At 44.2% G+C, this 20,609-nt stretch overlaps 1 long non-coding RNA gene across 1 annotated transcript in view; it reads left to right on the plus strand.

Moving 5' to 3' along the window:
* The first annotated feature begins 200 nt into the window (after positions 1–200).
* The window catches only part of LOC147195288 (uncharacterized), a 34,504-nt gene continuing 14,095 nt past the window's right edge, over positions 201–20,609 (plus strand). Inside the window, exons 1-4 of the long non-coding RNA XR_015102880.1 lie at positions 201–506; positions 582–803; positions 2,093–2,195; positions 2,289–2,470. This is a non-coding gene — a long non-coding RNA (uncharacterized LOC147195288). The remainder of the gene's footprint in view (positions 507–581; positions 804–2,092; positions 2,196–2,288; positions 2,471–20,609) is intronic.

Consider the following 20,609-nt stretch of genomic DNA (forward strand, 5'->3'; position numbering starts at 1 on the left):
GACTCCTATCTAGATCAACCATCCCCCAAAGGGATGTCGACTGACTCACCCCAGTCGTCGTCTCTGGATGTCAAGGTCACCTGGAGGCTGCACGGATGACTCAATGCATCAGACAGACCCCAAGGAGGCGCATGTACAGCAGGATTAACGGGGGGGGGTAAAACACTCACTTTGCTTTTTACAGATGATGACGAGGCCCGCAGTCTTCCGAGGTCTCGGTTTTTCGATGAACCAACTCCAAAACCCTCGAGGACGTAATGCTGATCATCGAGTCGCCCTTCAGAGCCGGCCAGATGTCCCTCGAGTGGTCATGAGTCGGCTTTGACATTGAAATTTGCCTCAAGATGTTGGCCCTGGCACGTTGATCATCTGTTGAACAACAGCAAAGAGGTCACAGTGGGGCATCTTGACTTGGGATCTCGGGCCCTTTTCTTCGGGCTCAACCTTTAGCATGAGCAACCTTAGCGTGTTGGCAAGGATGACTATTTGGGTTCATCAAAAGCAAAGTAAGGGGCGGTGTTGCATTTGTACCGACTGACATGTCGATCGACCGATGAAAAGTCAATGATGTAATGTTGCAGGAAATAACATGGAGGCTGGCCAATTCAACATGATAGATCCAGGACTTTTGTCATTGGTGATGATTGACGTGACGACTGACCAATGAAGTGCGGCATCTGTCATCAACCGACCGTTGTTGACTGACAAATCCACTGGTACCAGAAAAAATACCGGTGTTGCAGCTAATGATTGACACTTGAGCGGACCATCAACAGCCAAGTGATGTCATCATTCCACCGCAGGTAATGGCTGACACATTCCTGTAGACCAATCACAAGTGCCGTATGGCATTACTGATCTGTGCCCAGACCAATCTCATGTTACGCAAGGACTGGTGAGTCATGAACAAAGTAATTACTCACCAGTCCTTGTTTGACACAATCATTCATTCCTCATTCAATCTGTCAATCATGAAAAGTTTTAAACCGTTTATTTTTAGACCAGCGACCAAAGTGTACTTTTTTTTCGTATCCTCCAATATGGCACCTTGCGATTATTTTCGAAACTTCTCTTGCATCCCCTCCCAAACAGCCCCCCCCCCCCCCCCCTTGACAAATCCCAGATCAAAGGCGTGCATCTGAAAACTGAAACAAATCATTTCCCGGTCCCATGCCGGCGCCGCCCCGGCCCTGTCTGAATACCTGCAACAGTAAATAGATGGGCGGGGAGGATGATTTGCATATAAAAAGGCGGAGTGATAAAAGAAAAGTACTTAACCCGGACTTTCTCAGCAGCCAACACTCTGGCACCTTCACGATGACAGAAGGCCGCTTTTTATCAGAGGGGATCCCATTATAAGATAATTGTATTTATGCTCCACGGAGAATAAAAGGCGCAACAAATAACGCGGTCGGCGGGAACTCGGATGCCAACCAGAGACGTTCGAGGTGTCTGCTCGCATTTGTAACAGCGCCGTGTGTTCCCCAAGATGGCCGCTTTGAACTCATTGCAATCTTATAAGGTATAATTCATATCCCGTCAATTGCTCGGCAGCGAATGTGAATGAGCAGAGGTGGCGGTGGAGGAAGGGAGCTCACAAAGCATAACTCTTCAAACAGTTTACGTTCCTCTTTTCCCCCTGATAACTGCGCTGCCATCAAGCATGCAGTCAGATCTTTTTCTTTTTTTCCTTTCCCCCCCAAGGTTTCCATCCTGATTTAGAAGATTTGTTTGTGCCTCCATAGGAAGGTGAAGTTAACGACATCAGCTTGGCAACTTATTTTTCTTGTTCACTGCGGAAACAAGCCTGAGCCTAATTAGTGGTTGGGGCCAGTTACACATTCCAAATCTCCACCTACACGTAGTTGAGAATATCACTCACTTTTCATTGATGTGTCTGGATGTCAGCGAAACCAGCACTTGGCTGACCAAGCGTCAACTATGGGTATTGACTTGCTTGTAGACTGACCAATGAAAAAGGAAGACAAGACAAGAGAATGCCCTTGTTAACATTTTAAGGGATTTTTGAAGTAATCTTGATTGACGTGAATTAACGGCATTGGTCATGATGGACATGAACGCTGTTTTACAGATGATAGACCACATCATTCTGTTAAAAAGACGAAAATATCTGGCTGGTCTTTGTTGCTGGACACAAATGGGTATTATCCTACCTCAGTGATAGAAGCTCAATGGTAAGTTGGCATACATGCTCTTCTGAAGTCTATCGAGTAACGCATGGTGTACCTCAAGGTTTAATTTTAGGTCCTTCATCGTTTCATTTCTAGATGCTCCTGGTTTTAAAATGTCTTCATGGTCCAGGGCAGGGATTGAAGGTTGCATCCAGGCACCATTCCAGCACTTCTGGATGTCTACACTCCAACTACTTCCAGTTCACCTTGTTTGGATAGGATAGGAAATCTCCTTGGCAAAAAACGGCATCCGAAGAGGACCCAGGAGTCACTGAAGAGTGAGTACCCCAATCAAACACGCAAACTAAGTAATCAACCAACCACAAGTGTTGCCGATAATGACAGACATATCGGCTAATAACTTACTAAAGAGTGAGTGATTTAATTGCCAAACCACTAGCGCTATGTCATGACTAACATGTACACAATGGACCAACCAGTGGGTAACAAGTGGAAAGTTAATACATGCTGAACAGAAATGCGACTTAAATTCTTTGATAGATAGAGTTGATCGATATCATTATGTGCTGGTGTCATTTGAAGAAAAAAAAAACAAGATCAGGATCACCGAGATCACGATGGAAGCCGGGCATGCATTATTTAAGCAGCAAGCCCAACACGTGTAATCTGACAGCGCTGACACATCTTCACCTGGAAGATGTTTGCTTTTTATCTTTAATTAAACCACAGCTATTGGGGAGGAGTGGGGGGGATTACTGGCAAAATCGGTGACACACAACACTGGGACAAGTCCTCATTTGACTCCCTCTTGCACAGCCGCAGGGTGCGGACAAAAGGTGGCTGCTGTCGTACGTGCCGGAGTGTATTAAAAGACTCAAAGGTCTTAAGTCGGGCAAACACGGTGAGATTGGTAGCAGCTGGGCCATTTATAATTAAATTGTTGTGCCTTTTCCGTCACTGCCAAAACAAGAGAAATGTTTTCTGGCGCAAGTGGACTGGAAAAGCTTCTCTCTAGCTGAACTGCAATTGACAACAGTCGACGTGCAGGATTCGGGGATCAAATGTAACAGATTTTCCGTCGGAGTACAAAGTTTGGACGTGAATAATTTTTTTTACCCCCTGCCTCTGGAATTGCTGCCCCGCAATGGATGCGGAACCTGAGAAGGAGCCATGACGCCAATCACTTGAGAACAATTAGTGTGGAGATTTTGAGGAGAAAAAAAGAGGGCAAACTGGCCTGCTAGATTTGCGACAGATTATATTTGACAAGAGCACTTGACACTAGTCACTGTGCGCAATTTGGGGCAAAATGGCGGCAGATTTCCACCAGATTATATCTGACAACGGTAACTGACAACAGTCTCTGTGTGGTATACAGTGGCAAAAATTTCCATCACATTACAGTTGGTGATCAGACTCGAGGTAAAAAAAGCATCCGATTTCGGACAGAGTACAGTTGGTTGTTGATTGACAAACGTAAATCCAAGGACTTTTTTTAAAATTTCCACCAGATTACACTTGGCAGCAGTAATTGATAAATCGCTGTGCACGATTCCAAGGAGGGGCACCGGATTCTTGCTGGATTACAGAATGAGGGCAAATTCATTTCATTCCTCCCCCATTGAAATTTTTACCATGCCGATAGATAGAGCGTCCGGAGGCGAAAGTCAATGGAGGGCTGCCAAAATAGAATGTGCCCGAACCGCGTCTAAAGGTTAACCGTTCTACCCTGAGGGGATTTGAAACCGTTTGGCCCCGACCGCATGGGTCAGAGGATGGCGGTCATAAATCACACACCCGTGATCAACCAGCGGAAAAAGGGCCAAGTCAAGTTCCTTCTGTCGAGGTCTGAGTGGGTTTTCTGCACAAGCAAGAAGAAGTCGCTCCAGGAAATGCATGCAATGCATTGGCTCTTTAAAATTGAGAAGAAAAAAAAAAATTTTTCTAAAAAGATATGCAGTGGTACCTTGTTTTTTGAGTGCTCCAATTGACTATTTTTCCAGTTAAAAAAAGTCTGTGAAAAAAAAAAAGGTTACAGAATGAACGGGACTTCCATCTTAATGACCCTTTATAAAACCAGTTTCTGACTTTGCATTCTCTTATATTATGTTTTATTGTTCATTCGATTATAAACCAAAAAGTTGTTTTCATACTAATCCATTTTTGCCGTGCAGAGTCCAATTAGCATCATAATTCAGCTCTCGCGACCATTGTCTGTATGTGATACATGCGGAACATGCGCACCTAAAACGGGTCAATTACACACAAACATCCAAAAGGGAAGATCATCCTTTTTTCTAAGAGAAAAAAAACTGTTAGAGTTGTCGCCATGATACCTCGGAGAGTCATTTCCGAACATTCAGCACGGCTTTCTTTGGCACTTATTATGAAGTCGTCATCTCCGAGGTGATGAACGACTTCCACCCCGGCCCGCAGCCGAACGCGTGCATCCCGCCGGTAATTACCCGGGATGCGCAAAGTTTGCCATCTTCTGCACTGTCGGGGGGGAAACTGCCCATAATGCCAAGCATTCTGTGTTTCATTTCTTTGTCCTTTTGACTTTTTTTTTTGTCATCTTGTTAACACCTGGGTGAGTGGTAAAATACAAGTCGGAGCTGCGAGCCACATTCACCTTGCTTGCCGTCCAATAACATAGAAAATGCACACTCATGGAAGTAAATCGAGTTCTCTCCTGCTCACCTCTTTCTTCTCATACGTGGTGATATTTGGTGCCCTGTCCTCCGTGGTCACTCTTTGATGCCGTAAACAGACAGCGAGAGCATTCCAAGGGGAAATATCAGATTCAGGAAGAGCTCCAGTGACGCCGTGATTTATGGTGTCATTACGGCATCCCTATCCCGGCAGGGTCTCTGCAGGCCGACGTACGGTGCCTGTTGATGTAACCGCAATGGTTCCACTGGGTAGTCACAAACTAGTGCCCTAGACCGCTCTGTGGTTTTCCGCATATTCATTTTGATCGGTCAAAAAAATTCATACTGCCGTCTGCTGCTAATAGGGGAGAGATGAACTCGTATTGTCCGTAGTAGTGGTTAGCTGTTGCTAGCTCTTGAATGGATTAGGTTAGTTATCTGTTATCTGTATAGTCACCGAGTTACTTTTCGTGGCTCCACTTTAGCTCACAACAGGCCAAGTTCCCCATTCACGCCCAATAGCCCAACAGAACAGATTACCATCATTGCCAATAGAAATTCAAATCGTTCAGCTCGTTCAATTCACCTTGGGAATGGTTTTCAACAGTCCCACAATTTGCACGTTACTAAAAAAAAAAGATTGCACGTATTTCACCCAAAAAAGCATTCCATATCATTACAGAACGTTCAACATCAGTCCATATACTTTCACAGGATTCCATTCTTTTTCATTCTGCATTACAACACTGACGCGGAAATACGTCAGAATGAGCATTTTCAAGTTTTTAAGTTAAATTGTGTCATTTTCATCGTCCCACTTTGAGGCCTGTAACAGCACACGAATGTGCACAGTTGCTGGGACTACCTGGTTAGGTTTCTCAAGGGCTGGAATGGATGCATTTCATTGAATTTCAATCGATTTGATATACAAGTACATTTGAGTTAGGCCTCCGAGCTTGGTCATGGAACGAATTAAACTAGTAAGTCAAGGAGAATATGTGAGGGATGAGACGGACTCTGCTCATTTCCACATTTGTCAAGGACACTTTCCTGCGTCATCCTTCACCGTGAGCAAATCGTTGGACTCAAGGTTATGTTGCCTTTTTTTTTTTTTTAATGGAGGGGAAGATGGCCTTAGGCTAAAGATGGCACAAATGCTCGTCCTGACAGCTCCATCTGGACTCGCCATGCGGGCCTCAGATCACAGAGCGCACCTTGCGGGAATCCCTCCCGTTGCATGAAAAAAGCTGACCCACTGCCCACTTGGCTCCGCCTTTTTAACCACCATTTCCCCACCTCTGATTCGAAAGCATTATCAGCCGGGACCATGAAGGAGATTAATGTTTCGCCCGGAGAACACTCCCAAAGAGATTTACTGTTTGATTCGCTTCTCTGTGAAATGTACACAAAATGGGATTCGTTGTGTGTGTGCGGCTAGTTTTGATTGAGATGTGTGACGCTGACACAGTTTTATGGCATGACAGCTCCAGCGGTGTCCTTGGGGGAGGTTGCGCTGCTGTCCCCGCTTTGGTTCACACCTGCCTACCTCGCAGTGACTCCATCAATCAGACGTGCCCAAGCGCGCAAATCACTCGGTGGAAGAGAGAACGGCAGCCGTCCGCTGACAAACAAGGCGAGTCAAACCTTGATAACATTCTAAACTGTCAGTAGAACTATCATTTGAATTGTACCGTGTTTATAAAAGGCTTACGTTCAATGAATGGCCTATTTTAAATCTGTTTTCATACACAGGGCGCACCGCATTGTATGGCGCATAGAATAGAATAGAAGCTACAATAGTGGGTGCATTTCAAATACTACCTCCTAGAAGTCCGAATATTGATCCGTATATAAGGCACGTCGGATTATAAGGCACCTGTATTTAGGGCCTCTGAGAGAAAAAGGTTCTGGTCTGAGGTCTTCTTTGATGCAATTTGTGCTCAGTTCATGCGACAAGATTAGTGCCTGTCACACTGGGATAATATTTTGGATGGTTACCACTGTCGTTTCATATGGTTCTCGTTAATACCATAGTAAGTGTCTCAGAGAATAAACATCTCTGGAGCTGGCCCCTTTGTGACACAATGTGTGCTCAGGTTTACGCAACATCAATGACAAAACGGTATGTTCTAGTAATAAGAAAATGAGGATATATGGATCTGGTAACATCTCTGGTCCCAGCTCCACTTTGATGCAGTGAGCGCTCACATAGTGCAACATTACTGAAAAAAACAGCAGGTAGTCTTAAATATCCCCAAGTCCACGTCTGATCGAATTTCAAACAATTATTACTTCGGGACTATCATTTCAAATGGTAATTTTCGTCAATACTGTGTTCAGTTCTCTGTAGGTGGCTCCTCGTTGACGCAACATGTGCTCAGCCAGCAAAACAACATTAAAAGCGGGATAACGTTTCAGGTGGTTAATATGGCAGTTTCAAATGGCAATTATCCTTCATACCATATTTAGCGTCTCCGGGAGTCAATGTCTCTGTAACCGAGTCCATTTGCGCAACATGAACATTGTCATAAAAATCCCCAAGTCAAATCGTGATAAAATTCCAAAAGGTTAGCGCCACCGGCACACCTTGCAATTATCCTTCATACGATCTCCGTCTCTGAGAGTAAACTACTCTGTAGCAACGTTTTTGCTATCATCACCCTAAAAATGATCCGTGCATCCAACCTCATGCTGGTTCAACATTCTGGCAGGCCGCTCACAACAATGAACTTGGTTGTGTAATTTCACACTCGATGTGTCGGCGGGCCCTCTCGAGACCCAAGTTAATTGTAGACAAGTAATTTAAAAAACTATTTTCCATTACACTGTATGTGTCCTTCATGATCTATCTGGAAATATCACTATTTGGACCTTTGCGCAGGAAATCCCGTTTCCCGTGAGAGGGTTTTTCCTCATAAAGTGATTCACATTATTCCAGTGCAGAGAGGGAGAGAAAAGGGAGCAGGAGCGTGGCTGCACCGGTGTATATTCCGAGTGTGACACAGACGTACGTTTCAGCACCGCTGCCTTCCGTCCCGTGCGTGACCGCCACCGAGGAAATGGATGGGGGGTATGGGGGGGTGGGACCTCGCAGCAACGGCGAATGTTATTGGCCAGACTAAATGTAGAGGCGACGTGCTATAGCATCAATCTTGATTAAACCTTAAACCTTAGAGCCAGTGAGGAGAATATGGTACTTGGAATGCATGCGGGAATCTGTCTTATAAGTGTTTGATTCGCATGGTCACGGCATACCTGTCAGGGTGAAACTCCCCCGGGGAACGCTGTATCGCTATTTCAAGCCCATTGGCTACAAGGTGGACAGTCTCCATAGAAACCAGGACGATGGATTAAGTTTGAGTGCAATCCATCATCTTTCCTCTGGCTGCACTGACAAGATCACGCTAGCATGACTCGGCAAATGTTTATTTCCTGAGCGACAAATCTTTACCGACCCAAACTTGAATGTATTTTGTTCACTGAAAGATTGTATTATTTCATAAAATATGCCGCCAACGTGGTACACAGTTGATTCTAATTTCCTGTAGCATAACGGTAGCAGGGGTGATTCTACCAACCTGTGACAGATGCTCATATTTTATAGCATCGTCATAGCATTGCTGAATCTAAATTCTGTTAGCAGAGCAGATTCTAGCATTCCGCCGCATAGCTAATTCTAATTAATGTCTCAAAGAATCTTTACAGTAATACTCTGTAGCAAAGCTGAATATGAACTCCCATAGCATAGTCATAGCATTCTTCATTCGTTGTCGATGTCTGATAGTATAACTAATTCGTTTGGTAGCATAGTTTATGCTAACGTTTCGCATCATAGCAGTAGCATGGACAGAAGGTATTCATGTGAGATACTCTTGTTAGTTAAGTGGACAATTCAAGCCTGTTTTGCCACACTCAGACGCTAAAACAAGCCTTGTGTTGTTTGAATTCACCGGTGGCAGAACAGTACTGTACTGGAAAAAGGCACCGGTGTTGAACATTTTAATGAGGGTTTGGTGGGGGTTTTTTTCAGTCACCTTCCTTAAAGTGAAGCTTCTATCGATGTCTTTATGTGTGTGTGTGTGTGTGTGTGTGTGTGTGTGTGTGTGTGTGTGTGTGTGTGTGTGTGTGTGTGTGTGTGTGTGTGTGTGTGCGGGCGCGCGCCCGTTACCGCAAAGGTGTCGCCACTTACAAGTGATAGCTGCTTTTAGCTTGTTCACTTGTGCTGTGCTGCACCGTATAATGGGCGCAGCCTGGCGGCTTCAAATTGCACCAATCATTAAAGACAAAACACATGCGGTCCCCCCGCCACCCAAAAAAAAAGCTCTAGTATCTTTCAGATTTCGACGTGGCAAGTGCGGTCAACAACATTTTTACATGGGCGTGCTACACTGACTGGAAATGGCGTGATGCCGATTACAATGTCCAGCAGCACAGCATATTCAATGTTTTGTAGTAAAGCTGGTTTTAACATGCAGCAGCGTATCTTATTCTAATTTCTGGGAACATACCTGATTGCAAAATCTGCTGTCATAAGCGATTCTAACGTCAAGTATACGTAGCAGATTACGGTGTCCCTGAGGCATCACTGTAGCATTGATGATTGTAATTTCCTGTAGAATAACTCATTCTATGATCTCAGAATTGTTTCACTTTGTCATGTAAATAATATGACATTTTGAGACACTCAGCAAATGTGCTAGGAGACAGTCACATATTGTTGCGCGTAAAAAGAATCAAGAAATAAATAATAATAATCCCTTTTTGTTTCCATGCAGCAGGTTTCTACGTGGGCCTGACATTTTAACGGTCGTCAGCTCATGCATTATGGATGCCGTTGTAAACATAAATAAGCGCATGTCTGACAGGCGTTTAAACAATTTTTTTTTCTCGTTTGACCGTGAATCAAAGTGACTCCAAGTCCCTGTAACGACTATTTACATGAATGTGTCTCGTGCCTGCTGACGTCTGCAGTCACTTGGAAGCTCTCCTCCCAGGAAGATATCTAACACGTGCTTGCACATTAATTGCACATCCACCATTTTATTGCACCATATCGACATGAATTAAAAATGGGTGGGTTTTATGTCAAATGTTCCGCCTCCTGCCTCAAAAGTCCGCTTCGACCTGTTTAGGAATTTAGATGGAAAGAATACAAGAGTACTCACAGTGCTATACCTCCGCAAAACTCGACAAACAGTGGACACCCCGTGCTTAAATGGCTATACCTTAAAACACAAGATAAGTTTGCATCACGATAATAATAATTATTTTCAAAACATTCCATAAGATAGTGTGACTTTGCACATAATTTCACCAAAGTCAACATGAATACTGATTTAAAAAAACAGTGGGTAGAATGTTAGGGGTTGAGAAATACATTTTCCTAAAAGAAACCAAAAAACAACCAAACAAGAAAATCAAAGTTTTCAAATAAAGTATGACTCTACAGTAGGGACCTCTGAGTTTTCCGAGATATGAGCTGCGGTTCGGCTAACTTATTGCTCACAAACAAGGGAAAACACCATCGACAGGTTCATGAATAGCATCCGTGTTGCGGTGTTTTAACCCTTTAAGAAATCAAAGACAAACAACACAACTATACAGATAATAGAACAACACAGTTCACACAGGCATATATTCTTTATCCTCCGCAAAGAAAGTAAGACAATACTATTACTATTGAAGCTGAGTAAGCCACTGTGACCGTCTCCATGCATCTCCATGTATATTCATATCCTATAAAATACTGTCCGCAGGTGGCCAAGACCAGAAGGAGAAGCCCAATGTCCGTTGAGCAAACGTAAAAAAAATGTGGCAACCCCGTTTTTAATTCTTTCCACACTATTCAATTACGCTGTGACGGTAAAATACCATTTTATCGTGATACTTTTCTCGATGGCATTTTTATTAGCATTTCCATTGGTTTTAATGGGGACCTATTATTTTCCTACTTTGAGTTAAAAGTGTCGTTTTTTTGCACAAAAACTTCTCTTGTCAGTGGCCTGGCTCACCATCCTAGGCCTGTCTCATGATGAACACATGATGTGACATGGAGAGTAAATATCTGCTGGGACGCCTCCCTCATTTACCCAAAAGCTGTGATGGAGTCCCCTCGTCGAACATGCGTGTAATAGCATTACATGAAATCAAATATTTATTTAAATATAGCACTTCACGCGCCACTTAGTGGGGGTGTGATGGGGGGGGGGGATACGGCATTTGCATGAAGCAAAGTGCATCTTGACTGCGATTCATCATGTAAAGCATCAGTGCAGCAGGCTTGTTTTCACGCTGGATATTCATAAAGAACGACTCATGGTGTCACTTGTGGTGTCAAATTAGCTCTGACTTGTCCACAGATACTCTAATTACTGTATCTGCCCAAGAAGGGTGGGGGGAGTTTGGAGGTGGGGGGGGGGCATTCCTCCCACCCCCATATGGCAAGACCTCCTCCTTCCATGTCACATTGTGATTGAAGGATGCACAGGTTACCTGCCAATGGCAAAATATGAAAATCTGTGGACTACTCATATTACTCGGGAGTCAGAATAAGGTATGAGAGGGGAAAAAAGTGACTTCCAACAATATTCTTAGAAGAAGATATAGCCTCATCTTCATCCTATTATAATGGCAAGAAATTTGCAATATTGTGAGAAGAAAGTTATACAAGTCCATTTTCTTGGAAAAAAGTGTAATTTTTCCATGAATCTCCGTTTTTTTCTTAATGACCCCATTAATTGGATTCAGACGGGTTTTTGGAAGATAATTCCGGAAAGCGTGCAAAGACTGAGAATTATGTCGAGGGTTTCAATGTAGCATTAAACAGTTTTTTTCTTCCTGATTTTATTTTATTATTTTTTTGGCTGTGGCTAAAACGTGGCCCAGGCCAGTGCAGTATAAGGACTTCAGCAGCTTCATTCGCATAAGCAGTTAACGGCATGCGGTTGGCTAGCTAGTTTTTAGCTAATGCATCTTCTCTTCGGATAGTCCACTGGTGTGGCTGGTTTAGAGCGCCTCGTTGTTGGCCATGAGTAGACACATATTACAGAGAGATGGTGGAAGAGCAAGGTAAAATATTACAGTCGAAGGTAACTGCCAGTGTGCCAGGGGCTTCATGCTGGCATGGCTTTAGAGTGCCTCATTGTCCTGCCGTGGAAAAGCTCCTGGGTGAGCTGGACTGATTTTCTTTTAATGTTGAAATTTGGCCGGGCTGTTAATCACACCGTTTTCTGTCATAAATCAAATATTGAAGACATTTATTTTCATCTTAAGGGTCTTTTAAGTTGCTTTAAATTGCCCTTTTTTGAGGAATTAAAGTAATGCTGTGGTATAGTTGAGTAGAATAGTCAATTAAAAAATGTATCTCCGATTTATTTATTTATTTATTTACTTTTTAATTTTTGAAGAGAATTGTAACCTAACTTTGCACGGAAGTTGTGGAATGCCAAAGTCGTCTAAAGATGTCATTTTTGAAGAGGATGATAAAGGCACCATTGCTTTGAGAAAAGTCATAATCATGCCCGAATATCATAAGAATTGTCGCCCTTTTTCCGTCATCATTTTATAAGAATAGTCTTATTTCCAAAAGAAAATGTCAACTTTGCAAAGAAATACCATCCAAATCAATGACACATCGTCATGTGCATGACTCTATTGCGTTTTTGTTTTTTTTTTTGTTTTTTTTTTCCAGGGTTAGTGCACCTCAGATGGAAAGTTCTCTCCATTACACCCCACCACGGGTCAACGTTATTGATCAGCGCTCACCGCCATAATTGCATGGCCGCCTATTTAATTTGCCGTTAAGCTGCCTCGTTAATTACTCTGCTTTCCACGCGGGCAGAGCTATTCATCTGGGATGAGTCTAATAAGCCTCGCATCCGGCTCACTGTCATAAATGGCTGGGAAACGCAGAGAGTTCCCTTTCTCGACAGAATAAAGCCAATCGCCTTGACTTTATTTCAACGAACCAAATGCCTGCCGTTTTTTTATTTTATGCCGACATACGATGTATATTATGATTTCGTCGCTGTGGTCTGATATCAGTGGCCATATATTTTGATCACTTTTTTTTTTTATTGTGTAATTGTGTATCGATATCGTGAACAAAGAAGCTGGTCACGTTAACTTACTTTTTCATCTTCCTATTGACCATACTGGGAAATTGGCATCCATCACCAACAAAATATTCAGATGATATCGTGGATCAATGTCTTTTTTTTTTTTTAACGATGACGATTGATATTGTGACGAATGGAGCAAATGCAACTTTGCTGTCACGAACCAAATGTTTCAACACGGATTTGCGGATATTTTCGTTGACCAAATATGATGACATTGTAATGTGAATTGATTTTGTTAACTATGGAACGAGCTGTCGTAACTTGTTGTAGTCTTTTGAGAGGTTTTTCAGGTAGCCAAATAACTCGGTGTAGTAGATTTACTTATTTGGATCAGAACATCATCATTGGCTAAATATTGTAACAGAACTCTCCACTTCACACACCGTTGGGTAAAAAACAAAACAAAACCCTGACATCTCAGAAATCCGCCATTTCCTCTCCCAACTTCAAAAGTACCACTCGTGCTTTGCCGTGAAGCACTGTTTAATAAACAAAAGCACATAGGCATGAAATTCATCGGAAAACGGAGATGTTTCACACTTGAGGAAGGAGGACTGAAGTTCCAAAAATGAGCTTGGACACCATCCAAGCCTTGCCCAGCATCAAAACGCCTGAATATAACCCCCCCGCCCCCAACAGAAAGCCAATCTTAATCTGCAGCGAGGATTTCCTCTCAAACTCAATTTTGTTGGCAATCAATCTTCACCGGGCAGCTAGAGTCTGTCCAATGAAAACCTCCAAAGAAGCATTTCAATTTCTCTCCAGAAGTCCTTAGTGGCAGCCAGCATATGTTAGCTTTAATACCGGCCTGAACCATTGTGAAATCCAGATCAGTGGGTGGATGTGATTTCGACACACGGACGCTAGTGTATGAATTTTGCCATTCTGGACACCCCGACATTCTCAAAAACGTCATTTTCGAAAGTGCGTGTGTCTTGATGAAAATGGATGTAGTTTAGGTCCTTAACACAATAAGACAGGAAACAGAAGGTTTTGATTTGAAGATTATGACTGTGGGCCAGTGGTTAGCGTGTCGACCTCACAGTGCAGAGGTAGAGGGGTTCGATTCCAGATCCGGCCTCCCTGTGTGGAGTTTGCATGTTCTCCCCGGGCCTGCGTGGGTTTTCTCCGGGTACTCCGGTTTCCTCCCACATTCCAAAAACATGCATGGCAGGCTGATTGTACGCTCTAAATTGTCCCTAGGTGGGAATGTGAGCGTGGATGGTTGTTCGTCTCTGTGTGCCCTGCGATTGGCTGGCAACCGATTCTGGGTGTCCCCCGCCTACTGCCCGAAGACAGCTGGGATAGGCTCCAGCACCCCCCGCGACCCTAGTGAGGATCAAGCGGTTCGGAAAATGGATGGATGGATGGATGGATGGATGGACTTGAAGGAGTCAGTTTGGGAGAATTCCAGGGCACATTTTCTCTCTCTCTCTCTCTCTCTCTCTCTCTCTCTCTCTCTCTCTCTCTCTCTCTCTCTCTCTCTCTCTCTCTCTCTCTCTCTCTCTCTCTCTACCGACTACCAACTACCGACCACCCTGCGTATTTGAATTTGATGATGCCATTTCAAGGTCAAATGAGTAATTTGTTGTTCAAAGACTTGACCAGTCTGTCCACGCTGGCTGCCTTTCTCTGACTGTCCTGTCCAGGAGAGGTGTGCCTCGAATGAGATCAGTGGTCAGAGATACTTATCAGACTGTGCGTTAATAATTCATTTGCCGCCCATGGCAGGTGTATAATTGATCAGGCTCTCTTAGAAGTTATGCTTATAAATATTTCAGGGGTTGGAAAGGGAAAGTAGGAGCTTGTCCACCGCTGACCATCAAACACTCACACCCCGCGTACTCACCATCTTGCTCCGTGCAGCCAAGCACTCCCGCTGGCTCACGCCAAAATTGCGCAGTCATCTTTTTTCACAGAATGACTCCTGAGAACATAGGCGGCTTGTTGATCGATGGATTCTCGATATCCCAGGGGACCTTGGAATGGGCTGTGCTGAAAGGATGCGGGCTTTGGCATTGTTGGCCATTGTTGGTCAGGAAGAGAATAATTGAAGGTTGCCCCCCCCCCCCCCCAATCGCATAGATATTGTGAATTGAGATCATAAATAATGGAGCCAGTCTATTTTACATCACCGGTGCTCCCAAAGACATATGTGTCAAAGATGTCCTTCTGGAAATCTATTGATTATCGCATAATTGCAATATTGGCAAAATGGCGCCATAACATGATGTATTATCTGATTGATGCCGCCATATGCTGTCGCACTGTCTAAACAGTGTGATAGACATCATGCAGCATTTAATGTAGGGAAAGATAACTAAAGACGAGATAACATAATCTGTTATTAGTTCAGCGGCGACACTTTAAATGAGCATATCTCATGGGGAAGGTGGGGGCGGGGGAGTTGACAGTGCGGTTACTTGAGGGATTATCGTGACATTTCAAAACTGTACCAATGGCCTATTGTAATCATTGACAGTTGAAATATCGAATTTTGTCAGCACTCCGCGTGACAAGTGACATTGTCATCCGGGGGGGGGGGGGGGGGATGAAGCACACAAAAGAACAAAAATGAGATCTTTTACACATCGAGTATGAGTTTTCAGCTCAGAGGTGACACAATTGTCACCCTTTGAGCAAAACTGTGGCTGCAAAAACATGATTGTGATAGCTATATTCATGAAGCCCCACCCCACCCCTCGCCCCTCACCTCGTCAACTTAATGACTCATCGCTCATAAATGAAGTCAACATAAAACAAGCGCTTCCAAATTAGCCACCTGAGGTTGAATCCGTGGGTATGGATTGAACCTGAACGCCGACTTATGTTTGTTTTTCTTTTCAGGGTTTTTTTTTTCTCTCTCCAGTAGCATAATACGGTCGTAGCCATTTGTTGAGCATGCCGGAAGTTAAGGGGGTGGGCAGGAGAGTGAAGCAAGATGGCCCGAATGTTACTCGTGCAGTTGAGCTAACACCAGCAACAAAACAATATTTTGCAGTTGCTAATGAAGTGGAGGACGAGTCGCGGTCAATTCGGAGTCAACGGAGAGGAGTTGGTGCATCTGTGTAGTCATGCGAGTCGGTCCTTCATCGCACACAAGACCTTTGGCATGTGAAAAATATCTGAATTTAACATTTTCTCCAGGGTAAACAGCCCGCATAATTTGGTGGTGCTCCGCTATCTAAATTAGGTATGTATCAGATGTTGCCATGAGAAAAGGTTCAATTGCGTATTCCTAATGATATTGTAACATCCACTTCCAAGATATTCAGCTCAATATGCTCAATAGGTCGAAATACTGACAAGGCACCGCTTCCTTCAAGACCTTTTCCTTCGCGCTGCGCAGTGTTTTGGCTTTAAATCAAAGTGCGATAGGGGCCGATTTGAATAAAGATAAAGTTCCCGGCCTGTCTCGATAAATCACCACTGCGCATTCACTACTTTAAACGTCCTTTGCAGCAGAAGAGAAACTCGGCGCCGCTGTCGGATTAATTTCATTTTCTAATCTGTGGCGGCCGTGAATGGACGACCCCGCCGCCGACGACACCCCGCTGCAAGGGGCGGGCTGCGGGATTAAACTGCAATTTAAATCCTTTTATTCTCTTTTTTTAAAGTCAGCGCGACTCAGTCAAGCAGCCTACCTGAGTAAAACTTTGACGTGCTCTTTTTAATAGAGAGATCATAACGCCAAACTCACCTGACTGTAAGTGAAGCCTATTGACACAAAGTGACCCACGCGACACTAAATTACAGTTTTGCCATTTCGTGACTCCATCATTTCCTTTCATAAAGCCGTCGCATGGTCATGGAGGTCTGGAATTTCCACGTTGTCTTTATCTACAAATGAACTTCCTTAGGCTGCTTAACTTCTAAGTTAAAAAAAAAAAAAGGAAACCATATCAGGTGAATTATTTGAGGGTGAAACCACCACACAAAAAAAATCCCAGCAAACAAGAGGACATGGAACATTTCAACTTTCATGTCGTACAAGAAAAACAATGACTTGAAATTAAAAGTGAAACATCGAGCGCACTTATGATGGAAGGTGCGACTGTAAAAAAGAGAACATTTTTCATTTTGAGTCTGGAATGATCAAGTCAAGTTAATCTGCGTTGCCCTTGATCGCCAACGACTCTCAAAGGGCTTGGCGTTTGGCCACAGTTGACAAAGATTGGCAACATGCCCCGATCTGAACCCTTTTGTCCTTTTACTTCTGACGAACGACAAACCCAAATGTCATTTTTCTGCTTTGAAAATATTAAAAAAAAAAAAAAAGAAAGGAACACATGTTTGTTGGATGGGTTGGAGAATTTGTGCATTCAGCAACATGTCATTTACTTCATTTATTTTTGCATCTGCTCGGTTAAGTCAGTTTGTGTATATTCAGTTGTGGTCATATGAGAGCCCCTCCCAGGCACGCATATTTTCTTTTTGCATGCTTCTCGTCGCTTCTTTGCCTTCCCTGACGACATCACACACACACAAAACAAAAACACAACGAAGCAATTTAACTTGAACTTCAATTTGACGGCTGTGAAATCACACAAGATTTGCTGAGATTTTGACTTTTACAACCCCCCCCCCCCCCCCCTTGAAAATGTTCATTTGAATTCCACATAGTTCGACTATAGGTTTAAACAACAATCAGCCAGAAGCAAAGTCCTCGCATTTGGAGATGCTATCTTAACCCAGCGAGTAACCGCACGGGAATGGGAATCAATATCTCGCCAATGAGGCCGCGCAACGCAATCATACAGGCCAATTATCAGCGTGGGGCTACGATGGCGATCATCGCCTCTAAGATTCCATCCCCAGAAAAATCGAGCGTCTATTTATACCACGGAAGAGAACGCCCCAGAAATGCTGACTGCTGACAACAGCAAAAAAAAAAAAGTAGTACTGATGTGACCCGACAAAACAATATGTCCCCTTTTTTGGGGGTCCAATCCTTGAAATCAGCTAATTTTGAAGCCCTGAACCGGTTGCCAGCCAATCGCATGGCACACAGAAACGAACAACCATTCGCGCTCACGCTCCCACGGAACCGGAATACCCGGAGAAAACCCACGCAGGCCCAGGGAGAACATGCAAACACCACACAGGGAGGCCGCAGACGGGATCGAACCCACGACCTCTGCACTGTGAGGTCGACGCGCTAACCACTGGCCCACCGGGCCGCGCCTCGATGGTCATATAAACGTAAAAACTGGCGTATCTGGATTTTTGTTCGGACGCAAGACTCGGTGCGCTTGCTTGAGAATTTGGTTCATCACTCTGTGCCATACTGAGAGCCTTTCCTTTCCTTTCCTAACAATTTGGTGGCTGAAACGAAACACCATGGTCAGAAGATTCAGGCAAGGGATTGTGAGCTGACTGTCCCAGCTGACTTTGATTTTCCTTTGTTGTTGTTGTAAAGCATGAATGAATCTGAGCCTCAAAATATCCCGACACAAAACAAACGCAAGCCGCCGCACGGTACCAGCGCAATTATGACTGTATTGTTCAATTAATACATCTGATTGGCGAGTGGGAGAGAAAGAGAGACGCCCAAATTAAAGCCCGCAGCGTTTGGCCATAAACGTCCTCTTTATCAAGGGTTATTACATATTTATTGAGTGTTACGTGGACAATGAGGCTACAGCGTGGGCGAGGCACTACTGTAAATCGTTCATGTGGCGGCGGCCAATGTGGCTGAGAGCCCGGCCACATGCTTGCATTACTTCGTATTGGGGCGTACAATAAAATCGAATGGCTTTGCAGTCTGTTACGTCGAGTTGTAAATTCCAACCAGGCTTTAACGTTAAGACTTTGCGTAATGGGACAACGGTTCGGCGTGAGTGTTGTACTTTAGTTTCGGCAAATGTTTTTATGGCTTCATTCGCAAGGGGGGGGGGGGGGTCAATGAAAATCAGGTCGGTCCAAATGTTGTCATCTTGGTACAGGACGTCCAAAAGTAAACTTGGGCGATCCCGATCACATGCCACGGCACCTTCCGGGAAGTTTCTTTTCGTCTTGAGTTCAGTCTCACAACGGTCAACAGCTATTTCAAAAGCTTGGAGTCTCTTGATTTCAAAGTTGCACATCAGTCACTACAGAGCGGATAGCCATCAACGAGCTGCCGGGTCTAAAAACGTAAAGGCTATGTGTGAGCCACGACAGTGGACGGCCATTCAAAGGCATTTTCTACTTTCCTGAGCAAAGGTGTCAGAAGTTATCCATCAGAAACGACGGTGGACACCGGTGTGTCATCCCAATGGCTGCCACCCAGTGGTCAACTCTTGTTTGGTATCAATACTTAGGAATGCCTGAAAGAGCTTTGGAATGGCTGTCCGCTGTAACGGCTGACGTGTGACCGCCATGCACTCCTACCTGTACCTTGAGAAGTAACCGTTTAAAAGCGATTCACGTTAGCGACTGATGAGCAACTTGGACATTATTCTTCATGAAAATACGAAAGAGCCTTTTATTGTTTTTGTTTTTTTGATGATTTTGTTCTGTTGTCCACTGTAGTGAGCGATGCGCAACTTGGACATCAAGGTCTCACCTTAGGGTTAGAGGTTGGGGTTAGGGATAAGGTTTAGGGGTTCGGGGTTAGGTTAGGGTTGGGGTTAGGGTTAAAGTTAGAGTTGGGGTGTACATGTGCATGTGTAAGGTAAATCCAATGTAACTGAGCTGCTCTTGTGCATTTTGACATTTGCTGGGTCGATTTCCGCCCGTTCCCAAGATTCTGTGCCAATAGAAAGTGTCACCTCTGTTTGTGCCCTTTGAGAAGGCCACCCTTACAATGAGGTGTTTGGTCCAGACTGCAGGGTTAATGGCTACCGACACAAAGGAACCCCAATGGATCATGAGAACCGCATGACTCCTCGGGCAATTTCACATAGAATCTCCACTTTTTGTGTCCATTCTCTGTGTGAATGAGTTAGAGGAAAATCCAATTCCAAAAAGGCAATAGGATTTGAGATGGGGCGGGCGGGCGGGGGGTTGGGGGGGCAAATTGCACCAAGGTGATGCCGGACCGGTCAAGAGAACCTCGAGGAAGAAAGAGGAAGGGAGAAAAAAACCCATTCCAACACAATAGCGGACATTGCTGTTATCTTTGCTGTTGGTCGTGTTTTTATAATTGATTTGCCCCTGCGGCACAATGGCCGGGCAATCACCAAAATCCTGTCGCTCCTGTTCTTTTGTGCTGTACACTGATGAGGTCACCAGCTCAAGGTGGCCCCCGAGCTACGTGTCGCTCGGTCCACGTAGGAGACGTTCAAAAGCCTGGAGGACGTCGGATCGGGCCTGGCTGTTTGGCTTCTTTCGGGCACAGAGCTCGCCTGATTTATTCGAACGTGCTAATGATATTTTCATGGTTAAACTAGCAATACGTTTGCTCAGTCGCACTTTCACTTGGCACCATTCAATTCGACAGCAATGTCTATCACGAGTACACACATACAAAAGTCTCAAGAAGTCATGCCGTAAAAAAAACAAAACAAAAAAACAGTAAGGCTTTTATTTTAAAGCGGCCACTTTGGGGAACATTTACACTTTGTAGCATCTACAAAATTGATCCACCAAAGCCAGTTTGTCATTGCAAGATGGAATATTATTGGAATGTCCATCACAAGACAAAGAAAAAAGACTCAAGAAGCGCTGCTGTAAAATACGAGCGTCAAACCCGAGGCCCAGGG

Source organism: Hippocampus guttulatus, chromosome 14 (genome assembly GCF_054856545.1).
Source record: "Hippocampus guttulatus isolate MCC_2025c chromosome 14, RoL_Hgut_1.0, whole genome shotgun sequence".
Classification (NCBI taxonomy): Eukaryota; Metazoa; Chordata; class Actinopteri; order Syngnathiformes; family Syngnathidae; genus Hippocampus; species Hippocampus guttulatus.